Below are 13,720 nucleotides of genomic sequence, written 5' to 3'. Positions count from 1 at the left end.
CTGATTCTGTATGTCCCTCATCCCTAAAAGAAAAAAGAAAAAGCTCCTTTTCTTCGAGATGACGAGTACTCTATCCATTGTAAATAAGCTCCATTAAAAGCATAAGTAGGCATGCTGGCCCATTAGAAAACAGCAAGAACAACAACTCCACAATCCACAGTAGGGTAATGTGTTTCACAAAGCAGGGGGTGAGGGAGATCAGAGTTTCTTTCTTAGTTAAGCACAATAAGATATTGTAATCATGACCTGCAAGATGAAGACCACAGGCTGAGATGCCATTCATTTGAGGCAGTAGAATCTAGCACAAAAGTTAGGACCCAATTCACAATGACTTTTTCAGATTACCATTTCAATCCTTAAGCAATCATTGTAAAATTGGTGCAGGGGGAATCTTTTCAATCCTGCAAAACCAGCAGAAGAGTCTTGCAGCACCTGAAAGATTAACAAATTTATTATGACACACACAATATAATTCACTTCATTGGATGCATAAAGTGTTATCCTGAGTTGCAGGGACACAATCGGTGGGGAGCTTGTAAAAAGAAATCAGAGGGAAACTAAATGCTGAATTATACAGTTGAGGATAATGACATTTTAAACTGCGACGATGCACCAAAAACAGTAGTTGCACTGGTAAGCCAGTTTTTAGCACATCCAGTGTGATTTTAAAAAACATAAACCTAGCACCTATTGTACTGATTCCATGTGCAAATAATAGCACTGGTGCATTGTAATACAATGGTCTCATGGTTTGAGGTCACTTCATTCAATAATGAACACCTTAAGGTCAGTGACAGAGCATCCTGAGAGGCTGAAATGTTCCCTCATTGGCTTTTCTATACTGCCATTTCAGATTTGTGCTCATTCATTCTTTTGCATAGACCAGCTAGAAGGTCATTGCATAGACCAGCTAGAAGGTCATTGCATAGACCAGCTAGAAGGCAACTGATGGCATATATTACTTTGGAAGATGAGCAGGTGAATTAGCCCCTCAGGTTGTATTGACATTATTAGCTCCTGTAATAATTATGTTAAACTAGATATGGGAATAGAGTTGGTACCTGCCTCTGCCACAGCGTCTGGTCCCTCTTGTCCACAATCCTGTTATATGGCCTGTTACTCATAAAGAGGTGTTTTTAGGTTAATGGGCTGTCACCCAAGGCCTGTGAGAGGAAAGTGTCACCAATGCCTCTCAGATAGAAGAGAGGCTTTCAGTTCTGTAGTCACTCTTGTTTTATAACAGATTGAACTAAGTAGGTAATTGACCTGATGTGATCAATCCTCTCCTCTGAACAGGTTGGATCAACAGGTTGGATCAACAAGTGCTTCTTTCTTTTTTTTCATGCCTGCAAATTGTTAATGAATGGCAGCCTTTGATTGGCCGAGGTTCCAGAAGGGAGAGTTTAAAAGGAGAGTTTTTGGAGAGACAGTTAGTTTGAGAGGGTTGGTTGAAGTGGGTTGGAACTGTGGGTGGAGAGGGTGGGAGATAGGTAGGGAGACAGGTTAGGAGACAGGCTGAGGTATAAAGAGTGAATGGGAGAAAGAGTTGGCTCTGGAAAAAACAACTTCCACTCTGAGCGTATTGTGAAGGACAGAGTGTGGTGTCCTGTAGGAGGAATAGACCAGAATTTTACTGGGAGGCAGAGGTTGAGCCAGGAGAAGTAGGAGCTGGAAAGGAACAGCCTACTTGGGACTCAAATCTAGTCTGGAGGGGAGAGATTCTTCTAAGGAAAAGAAGAAACTCACAGACCCAGTGAAGGGAAGGAGTGTGGAGAGCCCTGTGGTCAATTACTTAAAGTACCTCAGGAGCAGGATTGTTAAAGGGGGTGGATAACTGAAAGAAAGAATCAAGGAACCAAACCAATAATGCACAAACAACTGAGGACAAATTTAAAGTGAAATCACACTGTATTTCTGAACTAACCTAAGTTGAATCCATTTGTATTATATACTATCTTGCCTTAAATAAATCTTTATTGTTTATTTAAAGAAAACCTGTCTGAGACTCCAACTTCCTAGTTACCCCTTCACACAGGTCCTTTGCAGCATACTCTGCGGCTAGAAATTTTAAGGGAAAAGGGAAAGAAACCTTTGGGTAAAGGGTTGTTCAGCTCTTGCAATGTAGTGGGAACTATTGTAAAAACTGAGTTTTAAGGAAATATGGAGAATATTATATGCTGCAGTTGGAAAAGAATATCTTGGGAAACTATGGAAAGGTGGAGGGAAGTCTTGGGATTCAGAGAATCCTGTGTGTAGAATGACTATGATTTATGTGAGATGATAATTGTTAAAAGCAAAAATGAATAAAAAAGAATGTAATAGATTTACAATACATTCTGATTCTTACCATGCTTCTTTTAAAAACTAAACTAAACAAAACTCCTTACTTCTTTACTGAGTAGAGATGAACAACTAATGGCCTGGGAACTCAATCCATCTATTGGGAGTCATTCAAATCTATCATCCCTTTGCAAATTCTAAAGCCCACACCTCCATACATTTACTCCATGCTCTATGTGAAATCTACTTCCTACACTAAAAATTGTTTGTCTGTGTTACTCAGAAAGTGACTTGGAACCAAGCCAGACCTAATTTTGTAAGTTTATCTGTAATAAACTCATTTCTTGTTAATTTTAGAAATGGCAAACACAACATGGGGGGGGGGCAGGTGGTAGTTATGGATTCAGATCTGTTTGCGGTGCTAAGGAATGGGTTTAAAACACCATGCCATTTCACCCAAGTTGCGCCCTCCGAGCTAGTATTTGCCCAGCAGGAAGGGTGGAGGTTACAGGCACCATGCAGCAAATTTGTTTTCCCCCGCCCCATTTTATTTTTTACTGTATACAACGTACAATTCTGAATTTAGGGGAGGGGGATTACTTTGTTGCTGTTATTGATAAACATGGGGAAGTCAGAAATCCTTTCTGATCTACTTAAAATCACCTAGAGCTTATCTATCTTCTGGCCATCCCTGCCATGTGAAGAAAATAGAAGCTTGGGAAGCCATTCAGATTGGTGGGGGGAACAAAGCAGAAAGGGTTAAAAATCCCCTTTCAAGCTCTTTCTGACTCCACCCACCCCACCCCTCAGCTGCAAACATGTGATGCCTTATCACTGATCTCCAGACATTGAGTCTAGATTGAGATCAGCTGTCTAGCAAGCCTTTGTTCACATTGGTGGGAGGAGTCAAACTGCCACAACTGTGTTGTTAAGGGATAATATTAAAGATTGCTTAAATACTGATTACTCAGTACTGTCAGGAACTGATCACAAATGCCTTGTGTGTTAAAATGTCTGGTTTGTTTTGCACAAAATTGTCAAATGTCATGAATTAAAATAAAGCAAAGGCATTCTAAGGAAAAAAACAAAAAACTGCCAAGAGTCAAAAGGCTTTGTTAGTATTGTGAAGAACACAAAATGTTGTCCCTGAGAAAACTGGAGCACTCTAGTCTCTCAGCACTCTAGAAAGGGCAGTGGCAATGGTAATAGAATGTACAGTGGAATGGATATCTATACACATTATGTGAACTCAGAAATCAGGCCCAGTCTTCACAATGTGCTGCATGTTAGAATCTGGTTCCTCTAGGGAAAACACCATGAAGATGCTATATAAAGTAAAGGGTACAGGGACCCCTGACCATTAGCTCCAGTTGTGACCAACTCTGGGGTTGCGGCGCTCATCTTGCTTTATTGGCCGAGGGACCTGGCATACAGCTTCTGGGTCATGTGGCCAGCATGACTAAGCCGCTGCTGGTGAACCAGAGTAGCGCACGGAAACGCTGTTTACCTTCCCACCAGAGCGGTATCTATTTATCTACTTGCGCTTTGACATGCTTTCGAACTGCTAGGTTGGCAGGAGCAGGGACCAAGCAACGGGAGCTCACCCCATCACGGGGATTCGAACCGCAGACCTTCTGATCGGCAAGACCTAGGCTCTGTGGTTTAACCCACAGTGCCACCCGCATTCCAAGATGCTATATAGATGGCATCATACCCCCTTGAAACTAGCGAAAATGTATAAAGGAGGATCATCGATTTGTTGGAGATGTAAAACAGATGTGGGGTTATTTTACCATATGTGGTCATTGGGGAATTCTGGGATAACATCTATAATGAATTTAAGAAACTATTCAAACTCACCTTTAAAAACCCCCCAGAGATCTTTCTTTTAGGCATCTTACCATTAGAAATTTAAAAACACCACCAGAAGGAAAACCTTCACAAACTAGTTTATAAATTCTTACTGAAGCTACTGATCAGATCTTAGAACATGTCATTGGCCTGGTTGTACGTAACACTAACCCCTTATTAACATTAACCATAGTTAATAAACCATGGTTACAACTGAGGCATCAGGCAGATAATCAGTTAAATCTTGATTCAATGCATTGTAGAATCATTAAAAGCAGAGTGAGAGCAGTTGTATCTTGAGAGCAGTTTGAATTTTTTGCAGCACTTCATTGACAACATTGCAAATTTTGGGCGATGGCACTTTAACCATAGCTAAGGAGGGTATCCAGGTTCACACGTAACACTAAGCTATGGTTAACATTAGCTAAGATTTCTAAACTAGCTAGAACGTTTAACCATAGTAAATAAACCATAGTTATGGGCTGGGTTCACACATAATGCAGCTAAACCATGGTTTAATAAACCATAGTTTAGTAAGCCATAGTAAGCTATACAAACTGATAAGCTAGGCAGGTTGCTGAAAGTCACAAGGGCTTACTGCCACCAGCAAAGCAAAACATTTCCAAGCAAACTCTGCCAATGAGTAGGGGTAGTCCACATGCTTCAGAACTCCTCTTCTTTTCAGGCTGTGTGTTAAAACATACTCACACAATGGCAGTGATCAATCTCAGGATCAATCATGGTTCATCATGCCAGGAATAAGGCTGTAATACAAAGAAATCCTGTAATCTTAATTTTCAGATGAGGAATTCTCTCACAGTTAACTGACTAGATAATTTGTGCTCAGGCCAAGGAAGTTGGACCATCAACTCCAAATCAGCCTGAGATGACCCTGTCTCTCTAAATAATTATCTTTTTTATGGACACAATCAAGCCCAACCTTATCATTCCAAGGGGCTAGGGTTGAGAGACAGAGCTTGTCTAGGGCCATCTCTTGAGTTCATAGCTAGATAAGGCAACATGAATGAAACAAAAGGCAACGTGAATGAACAGAATGTTTCCATGCTATGTTAACAGGACATGAATGTATCCAGGCCCCATAAAAGTGTGTGCGTGTGTGTGTGTTTACTTGTACATATATATTCACTCACACTAAAGTAACTATTCTCTTACTGAATAGGAAATCCTCTTTTAAGTGAGAAATTTGGAAAGTATGAAACTGAAGTAGACACAAGCTATTTGTTGTTGTTGGTTTTTTGTTTTTTTTAAAGAAACAACCATGAAGAGAGGCCATATTCAGAAATGATTCTCAAAATAGTTTTTTTCATTCAAATCTTTATTGGCATTGACCTACAAAAACTAGCAAGCACTGGAAAATAAAAATAACAAAAAAGTACTATATTCGGCACCTGCTAAAGGTGTTATTGCTTAGGCTAGCCTATCTAGACATGTAGAAATTGAATGTGTTTTATTTAATATCTTTTTAGTTTACTGCTGATTTAAATCATATTCCAAAATTTTAAAATACTTGTTTTTAACTGTCAGTTTTTGGTGATTTTCATGTTTTGTTTCTATTACAATCAAGTGGTCTTTAAATGTTTCTTTTTAATGTATCTTTACTAAAGATTTTCTTGGTTTACAAAAGTATGTGCAATCTCTCTCTCTCTCTATTTTGTCTTTAAATGTTTTTAATTAATTGTTTTTAAAACCCTCCTAAAACTAGACAAATAGAGCAAATCAGCAGCTCTTCCTGCATCCCTAAATCTGACAGGAATAATCCAATGTAGACCAATCGGTGGGGGAAATTCTGTGCAGTGTTTGATCTGGCAAGTAGCTTGAGGAGAAAGGATACACACCTGGTGCTTCAGAGATCTGTCTGCCCTCACTGTAGTCTTCTTCTTATCCTGAGTGCAATTGGAGGACAGCCAAGCAGTTTCCCAAGTTATCATTCTCTTACGATTACTTCACACACTATTTAGATAGACATCTCAATGCTCAACAAATCCATGTAAATTTCAATTCAGATAGAGCTATTCATGACATCATAAGATGTTAACATGGTGATCAAAGCAATACTCAAGAGTTTAAGTATTAACTGGTCAGGGTGGCAGAATCATTTGGTCTGGATGAATAGAAACTGGTCTAGAGAGCAACAATTTGGAACAAAAATGTGGTTCACATTTAACAAATAAATAATAAGATCCAACCTCCCACTAAACTACACTTTTAAAAGCTACAATCCTAAAATCATTGAACTTTTCCCCCTTGCAGTTTGCCTTTGCTGTTTTCTTACATTTTTAATGGATGCTTATTGTTTTGATATATTGATGTAAACCACTTTGTGAGGTTCATTTCAAAAGCAGTACATAAGTAAATGAAATGGGAGGGATTGAGAGGGACGTATTTCTGAATAAAGGGATCTGTCTTGATTTATAATAATTAAAAATCAGGATCAACCAAAAATTAAAGAGAACCAAAAACTTCCAAGCAGAGGCGGATTTAGGGCAGCCCAGCCGCCGCCGCACCCCCCCTTCCACACACGGGCTGAGCCTGGAGGGGCCAGAAGGGAGCAGAAGGATGAAGGAATGAAAGGAGCAGAAGGGAAGGCGAGGGGGGGGGCAGCCTTCCTCAGAGGCCAGACATGCTAATGCCCTTATCTCGCCTCACGGGTGGGTCCCCCCTGCGGGGTGGGGTGGGGGGGTCATTGTGTGAAGAGGGAGCGGAGAGGAGACCGAGGGGGGGAGGGAAGAGCGGGGAGACCAGGGAGAAGGAGGAGGCGGAGGTCGGCCGGGGTGACCCCGCAGGGGAAGCGGTGGCCAAAGGGCGCCAAGGCAGGACAGGCGGGGGCGCATGCGCGGAGGCGGTTTGGGCGGGAAAGGGCGCGCGAGGCCAACCTAGATTCTACGCGGCGAAGCGAGAGGGAGTGGGGGATGGGCGGCCGTTGGGACGAGAAAGAGGAGCGGGAAGGACACCCCCCCCCCGTTGCCCCAACAATATGTACAGGATAGCAAGGAACGAGTTGGGATGCTAATCTGGAACCTGACTTAAAGAGAAAAACTGAGAGTCCAAAGCACTTCCATCAACATTCTGCATTTGTCCAGGATTTGCAGCTGAATAATTCCCCGTTGCAGACCAGGGAGTATAAGTGCTTGATACCATGAAGAAGTTCCCAGCTGATGGTGGAGGCTGCCTCACCATCTCCGCACCATAATATGGAACTGGGCAGTCACTCGCCTGGGAAGACTCATAAAGCCCAGTTCCACAAAAAGCAGCTTGCTGGTCATAAGCAGGGTCCAATTCCAGGGAGCTCTGCTGTTGCAGGGCAGAGAGATGCTCTCCTGGTTGCGTGTTGTTGAGAGGTGGCTGCCACAACCCTGCTCCTCCATAGCTTTCAGCATAATGAAAGTTCTGTGGCTGGTAATATTGTTGCGTGTGGAAATTTTTAGCTGTTTCCTGGACTGCTTCCTGGGCTGCTGTCCAGGCTGCTTCTTAAACTGGTTCTCTCACTGCGGCTATAAGGAGCTGCAGCATGGTTCCCGATCCTTAGCCTGGAACCGATCCTCTTTGGTGTTCTGGCCCTTCGGTTTTGAAACCAGATCTGAACAGAAGAAAGGAGAAAACCAAATGCCCATTATTTCCCAACAGGTAGGTCATAATTTCACTTTCAGGTATAACAACTATGCAAAGATTAGTGTATGACAGTGGGAGAACCTACGTTAACTTGTTTTGTGTTGTGTGAAAGGCATATAGGCATTATGTTCTGTGAATATAGAAGACATTGTTACCATGAATATGTCTTTTTGATCCAACAGAGGGAATTGCATTTAATAAATTATGCTTATTCCTCTGGGGTTTCTCTTTAGTTCTCTGCAGCATTTTTCTACTCTCTTCAGCTCCACATTCATATATCCCATGTAACCTAGATCAGATACTTTATTCGGCTATAAGCCCACAAGGTAAAACCAGTCAATAAATAAAATAGCATTTTACATTCTAAAATATCAACTAAAATATTTCAATGCATAATCTCCTTCACGTTACGTACCATCTCTAGATATACCATATTGTGGCCTTGAATATAAGGATTGTGGATAAAGTTTACCAGATTTTTAATAGTCATGCAGCATTCCATAAAGTCTTTTATATGAAAGAACTGAATTCAGGAATCTGGCAACCTGTAATGTTCTATAAGAGTCAATGTCCTGTAGTAGATAGGCAAGATGTAATTCGGATGGTTTAGCAACAGTTTCCAAAATGATTGAACTCAGAATCCTTGATTGGGGAACCAAATATAGAGGACAATTAAACAAGATATGATAAAGGGATTCTATTGATTTGTTGTCACATGCGCATAAAACAGAGGTTTTACCGTTAGAAAATCTATTGCTCAGCACGTTTGAGGGGAACACATTAAATCTAGCTCTAACAAAAGCGAATCTATGCGACGCAACCGATAAGTTAGACAGATATCGAGGTATCTGGGACGTAAATGTAATGCCCTGATTTATTGGGGAGCATGTACCTCCACCTGTAGTAAGATTTTGTTGCAGATCAACCTCCTCCAATCTTTGTTTGATTACCTTTTTTGCTGTAATTAGATCTAAATTTAGTATATCGGAAGGGGAGATTCCATAAGACAATAGTTTGGAATGAATTTTTGTTACCCATGGGCTGGTAAATTCATCTCTCCAAAGGCACTGAATAAGATGGTAATTGGGCAATTTATGCCAAAGGGACAGCCAGTAATTAAAGGTATGTCTCCACATCAGGATCTCTAAGGAGGGGGTCTTAAGTTCTAAGCGAATAGCCGAGTTGCTTACACAAGAGGGTAGTTTCAAAAGGTGTCTAAGGAAAAGATTTTGCAATGTCACCAGAGGCATGAGGTTTACAAAAGCGCCCCATAAAGGGACCGCATAGGCCATAGTTGCAACCACTTTTGCACTATACACTTTTAAGGCAGATGGAACATGCATAGCCCCCTCTGTAAAGAAAAAGCGTAATAGAGCGTAGATAAGGGCTTTGCCCTTATTTTGTAAATATGTGATAGGCGCTTTCCATCCCATATTATGCTGGAAGTAAATTCCTAGATATTGAAATTTGTAGACTTGTTCAATTGGCTTCCCCTCGAGTTCCCACCTATACAATTTACAACTCCTGGAAAAAATTAGGACTTTAGATTTGGAATGGTTAATAGTAAGTAAATTTGTTTGGCAATATAACGCGAAGATCTTAAAGACCCTCCTCAAACCGATTCTTGAATATGAGAGGATCACCGCATCGTCAGCGTACAATAGTAAGGGGCAGTGATAGTCTGCAAGCCTGGGTGCATGAATGGTGGTTTGGGCCTCAACTAGGGGAGTTCTCATGTCACTAATAAAGAGGTTAAAGAGATAGGGGGCAAGGATGCACCCTTGTCGTACCCCCTTATTTATTGGTACAGAGTTTGTGAGATCCACCTCAGGTGTTAACCTCACCCTAGCGACCGTCCCTTCATGTAATTTGATCATAAGCCACAACAGCCTTTTATCTATGCCCCACTTTGCCAATTTTCCCCATAGCAGCTCTCTAGAGATACTGTCAAAAGCCGCCGTCAGGTCTATAAAAGCGGCACATAGAAGACCATGAGTGGGGGAAGAATACTTCCGCGCCAAATGATGTAGGATTATTGCATGGTCAATAGAAGGACGATTTGGTCTAAACCCGGCCTGTTCATGGCCTATCAGATTGGAATCTTCGGCCCATTGGGTTAGTCTGGTTAGCAGGAAGCGAGTATAGACTTTTCTGATGATTGATAATAGACTGATATTACGATAGTTTCCTGGGTCCTCTGGTGGTCCTTTTTTATATATAGGAATTATGATGGACTCCTTCCATGATCTAGATATCTGGCCCGTGGCATTAATTGCATCAAAGATTTTTGCAAGATTTTTGGCCCACCATGCTGGATGTTGTTTAATAGCCTCCGCCGGGATCAGATCGGGCCCTGGGGCTTTATCAGTTTTCAGTTTAGCAATTAAATCAGTTTAGCAATTAAATCAACTATTTCCTCCGGGTCAGTATCTGGCCATATGGGCAAGTGACATGAAAGAGTATCAGAATGAGTGTTAGAGATAACTGTCTGGGAGAAATATTTTCTTAGAAATTGTTCCCATGTCGGGGCTGGTATAACCGTCAATGGGTATTTCCTCGATCTTTTGTTGATTAAATTCCAAAAACCACGAGAGCTGCGAAGCTTAGAGGCAGCAATCAGCTCTTGCCAACGTCTTAGCTGCCATTCATGCTCGGCTGACTTCTGTGCCTGTTTGTAAGCAATTTTGGCCTGTAAGTACTCTGGGGGAAGAGTTTCAGCTCCGGAAGATTTATATCTGTTGTAGATACAACAGAGAGAAAGTCTAGCTTGCTTACATTTGGAATCAAACCAAGGTGCATTGAACCTGGGTTGATCTCGGTTAACCAGGTGAGTCGGCATTGTAAAAAAGCTAGTTAAATCCACAGAGAGGTGGGAGAACCACTCCAAAATCCTATTTGGTTCAAACAACTCCACCACTGAAACAATAAGGGGTTTGGAGATATTCCTCTGGAAGAATTCTGCGTATTTTTGGGCCTGTTTCATAGACCATTTAATGCTTCTTACTTGAGCTGTGGCATTTAAACCTACATGAATTGGATGTGAACCGCTAACCGGGTGCCAGTCAAGCATTAGCTTGGCCGCTAGAGGTAGGTGGTCACTGGATTGTACATTGTCTACTTTAAAATAAAAGAAGTTTGAAAATAGGTCTTCTGAAACTAGAAGGTAGTCTAGGACACTATTTGATGTTGTGCCCAAAGGAGTGAATTCACCTGGCACGTCCGGAGGGCAATGGCCATTCAAAATGTTCAAATTCATACGAATGGCCAATTGATAAAGAAGGACTCCCGCCTCATTCACTCTGATGTCCTTAGATCTTCTTGATGTAAAAGAGATTAAATCAGATTTTGGATAGGGGGGAGGTATTCACCACTTGGCCTTGATGATCCCCTCCCAATTGGCGGCTGTGCATGCATTAAAGTCACCACACAGTACTTTAACACCACACAGCGTCTTCCTCTTAAGTCCTCTCTCCAATTAGGATAATGGCGTTCTCTTCTCTTTTAGCAGCCGAGGCCGACCCGCTCAGTGCCATGTTGGTTTGTTATAGCGCTGATGCTGTGGGAACGTAAGAAGGGAAGACAATGTCGAGAGGGAAGCCCTTAAGAGTTATCTCGTAACCGGTCTCCATAGGGCGCCATGTTCCCTCAGGCATGTATACATTTGGCGGCGTGTTGGCCTGAGGCCAGGCAGGGTTCAAATCCCTGCACACACGTGCGCGCGCGCACACACACACACACACACACACACAGACCCTACTACCAGCCCCGAAGCTCGCGTCTCAGGCTGGTCTCCCTCGAGGGGGCCTGAGAGGGCGGAGGGCGAAGAAGGAGGTGGGCTGCCTCAAGGACCGCCGGGAAAAGGTGGGGTCCTAGGAGCCAACTCTACCCCATTGCCCACCCCCCATTCTTCTATTCTACCCCTTGGTGGGAGATAAATAGAGAAATAAGTTTGTGGAATTGAAACTCGGTTTCAGAACCATTTGGCTGGAAAGCAAACCCTGAACCGCATAAGCAAAATTGGTCCCTTGTGGGGTTGTCAGGAGCTCAGCAAGGATTAGCTTGGGTTAAGATTAGGGACAAGAGGAAATACTGAATGATGAAGTGATAATGTGTAGCATTATAAACAGAATCTTGTAAGGCATTCCCAATACTCTCAAATAGCATCCTCATTTAACTTTTTGAATTCCAGGATTTAACCCAATGTCTGAGTCACATCATCAAGCTACTGCGGATTTTGGTTTGGGTGAACTCTTCCTTCGTGGAAGTTGCACGTAAAAGCAGAGAGGGGATCCGGCAGAACCAACCCCTTTCTGTATTCAGGCAACATTTCAAAAAGGGAGTGCATTATGTAGCGTGGCAGGCAGGCAGGGCTCAAAAAAATCCATCCCCATAGAATCACATGCACAAAAACACACGTATATATCTATATCCATATATGCTTTATTGTTTTCTGCAAAAAGTACAAAAATACATTGTGCTTACAACACAATGCATCAAACATTAAAAAACAAAACAAATAAATAAATAGCAAACCAAGAAACCAATAGTAATAATAAATAATAATAATAATAATAATAGCAATAATGAACAGTTTATGCTTATACCCAAATTAAAATAATAGCCAACCCCAACAAAACATTTAACCCACATCAACCCGACAGAAACAAAAGCAAAATTGGAAACTTCTGAAACATTTCCCCAATTGTTCCAACCCCAGATTTTGACTGTGGCCCTTATTTGAACAAGTGGCCAATTGTTCAGCTTTTATTTTTTATTTCAATATACAAGTGCTTTTAGCTTGCTTGGGCAAAGGGAAGAGAATGCTTCAGTAAAAGGAAAGCCAGATGATGATCCCAGACAAAGGCATTAAAATAACAAACTTTACTGAAAAACTTTAAAATTTACAAAATTTAAAAGTTAGGGGGGGGGGATTTATATGGATGGGTAACCCTGGAAGGCGTCGGGAGAAGGAAAGATATTGCTTTGCTGCCAATTTTGGTAATCTTCAGGCAACATTTGCATGGGATATGCAGCTGGATAATTCCCCGTTGCATGACTGTTCCCCATTGCAGACCAGGGAGTTTTACTGCTTGATGCAGTGCAGAAGTTAACATTTGATGGTGGAGGTTGCCTCATCATCGCTGCACCATAATATGGCACTGGGCAGTTCCTTTCTTGGGAAGTCTCACAAAGCCCAGTTCCACCAACAGCAGCTGGCTGGTAATGAACCGGGTTCAATTCCTGGGAGCACTGCTGCTGCGCGGCATAGACAGGCTCTCCTGGTTGCCTGGTGCTGAGAGGTCACTGCCAGAACCCTGCTCCTTCATAGCTTTCGGGATAATGGAAGCTGTGTGGCTGGTATTATTGCTGCGTCGGACTTCTTGCGCTGCTTCTCGGAGTGCTTGGACTTCTCCTTCTGTCAGAGCGGCTATAAGGAGTTGTAGCTCAGTTCCTGATCATTGTTTTGGACCTAGTCATCTTTGTTCTCGCTCTTCAGTTCTGAAACCAAGTCTGAACAAAAGCTTTCGGGATAATGGAAGCTGCATGGCTGGTAATATTGCTGCATTGGACTTATTGCGCAGCTTTTGGGGCTGCTCCCCAGGCTTTTAATGGACTTCTTCTTCTGTCACAGCGGCTATAAGGAGCTGTAGCTCAGTTCCTGATCATTATATTGGAACCTTTGTCCTCGCTCTTCAGTTCTGAAACCAGGTCTGAACAAAAGAAAGGAGAGAACAAAATTCCCAATATTTCCAAATGGATAGGTCATAATTTCACTTTCAAGCTCAGAGGACCGCCAAATATTTGTGCCTCCTGTGGTGTAATTTTTTCAGTGTGGGAGAACTAGGGACTTGCGGGACATTGGCTAGAAAAGCAATGTTGCTTAAGTGTGGTTCCAGCTGAATGCTGCACATTTGGTCTCTCAATGCAAGGTGCTGAAACCTGCCATCCTAATAGGAGT

The 13,720-nt window shown here is 42.2% G+C and overlaps 1 protein-coding gene and 2 long non-coding RNA genes across 9 annotated transcripts in view; 2 read left to right on the top strand and 1 right to left on the bottom strand.

The window, feature by feature from the left end:
* The window catches only part of LOC310677547, a 161,184-nt gene that overhangs the window by 83,516 nt on the left and 63,948 nt on the right, over positions 1-13,720 (top strand). The window lies entirely within an intron of this gene.
* Positions 1-13,720, top strand: part of LOC310677535 — a 60,146-nt gene that overhangs the window by 38,500 nt on the left and 7,926 nt on the right. The gene's annotated exons all lie outside the window — the stretch shown is intronic.
* LOC310677467 (uncharacterized protein) overlaps positions 64-13,720 on the bottom strand; it is a 61,770-nt gene continuing 48,113 nt past the window's right edge. For 4 of the 7 annotated variants that reach the window (XR_014511168.1, XR_014511169.1, XR_014511170.1 and 1 more), the window contains one exon: positions 12,182-13,472. The gene's annotated coding sequence lies outside the window, so the exon portion shown is untranslated. Of the gene's footprint in view, positions 247-1,042; positions 1,164-4,839; positions 4,896-5,987; positions 6,167-12,181; positions 13,473-13,720 lie in introns of those variants that run through there. The other 3 variants (XR_014511173.1, XR_014511174.1, XR_014511172.1) reach the window with 3 other exon arrangements.

The sequence above is a fragment of the Podarcis tiliguerta genome (assembly GCF_965153285.1).
Source record: "Podarcis tiliguerta genome assembly, chromosome: 5".
Lineage (NCBI taxonomy): Eukaryota > Metazoa > Chordata > Lepidosauria > Squamata > Lacertidae > Podarcis > Podarcis tiliguerta.
Note: the sequence above shows the minus strand (reverse complement) of the source record. Positions and strands in the feature narration are given on the sequence as shown.